Raw genomic sequence first — 2,320 nt, forward strand, 5'->3', positions numbered from 1 at the left:
CTGTTTAGAGAATTTGCAAAACTCAGTATTCGATTTTGAAAAACCACTGGTTTTCGGGTGTGTATATATTCAGGGGCAAAGTCCTTCTCTCTCTCAGACTACAGAAACGTATGGAAATAAAATTGGATTACAGTGGGAATTCATACTTGTTTTATGATTTTGTTCTCAAATTGCTAGGGAATTTTGCTTGATCATCCAGGCTGAAGGGGAGTGGTGACCTATATGTGACAACTATGTTGAAAGCTGCAGTGGCTTGTGGCTATCAAAATGGAAAGAGGCCCATTTAGAAGGAGCCTTTTTGAGGTGCAGATTCTAACATTACTTCAGTGATTTCTGCCCCCCTAATTTTTAAATGAAAGGCAGTTAGGCTTGCAGGGCCTATGAGATAGAATAATTATTTCAAAATAAAAAAAGTAACCAAAATATTTTCAAACAAATGGTCAGCATCATCAGAAGTCCCCAAGTTTTCAAGACAATGTTTAATTTTCTTTGCTGTTTATTTTCTAGTTAGCCTTTAAAAGTAAATTGGATTTACTTGTACTGAAAGAAATGTAAGTCTTTTGTCCATAGCCAGCTGACAAGAGCATCTAAAATGCAGATCTTACTTTAATCAAATCCGTTATTTACAAAGCAAGTAAATCAGGCATGGCTTCTTACAATAGGATTCACCATAAAATTAATTTCAAAATTACTTGCTTTTACAGTTTCACCAAAAAAGATTTGATGCATTTTCTGCATTAAAATGTATTTATTACATAAAGTAAGAATGCCTCAGCAGATTAAATCCATGTATTCGAAGGAGTCTGGTCCAGCCAGACATGATGGTGCACAGCAAGGCCCAGGGGCCTAGGGAGAAGGACTGGCAGCCATTCAGAGCAGTCAGTGCCCGAGCTGTGGGGGATGTAGATGTTTAGAGTACCATCTCTGGATGATAATATGCCATAATATAACTTAGTCACAAAACTCTGTTGTCCACAGAACACCGCACTGAGAGTTGGTTCCAATTTTAAGCATTTCGTTTACTGTGTAACTTTCTACGAAATTAGAATATGCTTGTCCCACTTCCCTCACCGGGTTGTTGTAAACTCATGATAAAGAATGTAAAAGTGCATTAGGAAGGAGCAGATGTGCGGAGCCGCTCAAACACAACTGACTGCTCTTGTTGTAATGTTAAAAGGCTGAGGCATTGCATGGTAATCATTAGTTCCCAGCATACTGTGCTATTCCCAGCACCTTATTTCTCTCTCATTATTTTTTTAGTTTTATGTCTCTGCCAGTAAACGGATCCCGATGTGTATTTTTGATTGGCACAAATTCAAAAATGTTTTGCAAAGGAGGAAGGCTAGAGAATCACTTGGATTATAAGTATGTATTCAGTGCCTTTTTAAGAAAAGCTGCAGAATGAAACATCTTTACTGGCTGATGCATTAAACCTAGAAGTGAAAAGAAATTAGCATGTACTGGATGATACACTTGTAGTTGTTGGAACTGAGCTAAGGATGGACTCCAAATAATCTCTATGATTAGAAAAAAGATGCATTACGGCCATGCCACCCTGAATATGCCTAATTTCGTCTGATCTCAGAAGCTAAGCAGGGTCAGGCCTGGTTAGTACTTGGATGGGAGACCACCTAGGAAGACCAGGTGCTATAGGTGTTAAAAAAAAAAAATGCATAAGATTAACTCACCGGAGATGGGGCAATATTGCTTTAATATGGATTTAATATGCACTAAAATGGATTGAGAAATTTCCATCATTGGCATCCCCCAAACAGAGGCCAGAGACAGAAATGGACATTTCTCTGCTCACTGTCAGCACCCATCACAAGATTGTCTTTCTCTTAGGGAAATCTTCAATTTTCTGGTTGTTGTTTTTTTTTTCCCACCCTCAAGCACGGCTTAATAGAGGAATTTCTTTCAAATGTCAGATACAGTATCAGTTCAGGAGTTTGTAAGTGCTGAGACAGTTGCTTCTGGGTGAAAGGAGAGGAATGTAATTTACATTTCTCATGGGGAAGTCCATCTTCATTTGAGCAACTTTCTCTCTGGTTATGGAAATATTAACACAGAGTTTGTATGGTGTGACATGTGTACATGTATGAACAAGTGTTCCACGGATGACCAATTCCTAAATGTGACGGACAATAATTCTGACTATCAAAACATTGATTTTTTTTCTCCCCAACTCATGTAAGACCATGCATCTTCCTGGCAATAATTAGACTGAACCATTAGCTTTCATGGGTGTCTGAGAACATACTCGGTGATGTATGTTACAGTTGATGTAAAAAGAGCCTCTTGTACCTTAAGAAGCCTCTGG

General features: G+C 38.4%; 1 pseudogene; it reads left to right on the forward strand.

The window, feature by feature from the left end:
• The first annotated feature begins 1,537 nt into the window (after positions 1 to 1,537).
• LOC111735131 lies at positions 1,538 to 1,656 on the forward strand (annotated as a pseudogene).
• The last annotated feature ends 664 nt before the right edge of the window (positions 1,657 to 2,320 follow it).

Source organism: Pteropus vampyrus, unplaced genomic scaffold, assembly GCF_000151845.1.
Source record: "Pteropus vampyrus isolate Shadow unplaced genomic scaffold, Pvam_2.0 Scaffold16198, whole genome shotgun sequence".
NCBI classification, from domain to species: domain Eukaryota; kingdom Metazoa; phylum Chordata; class Mammalia; order Chiroptera; family Pteropodidae; genus Pteropus; species Pteropus vampyrus.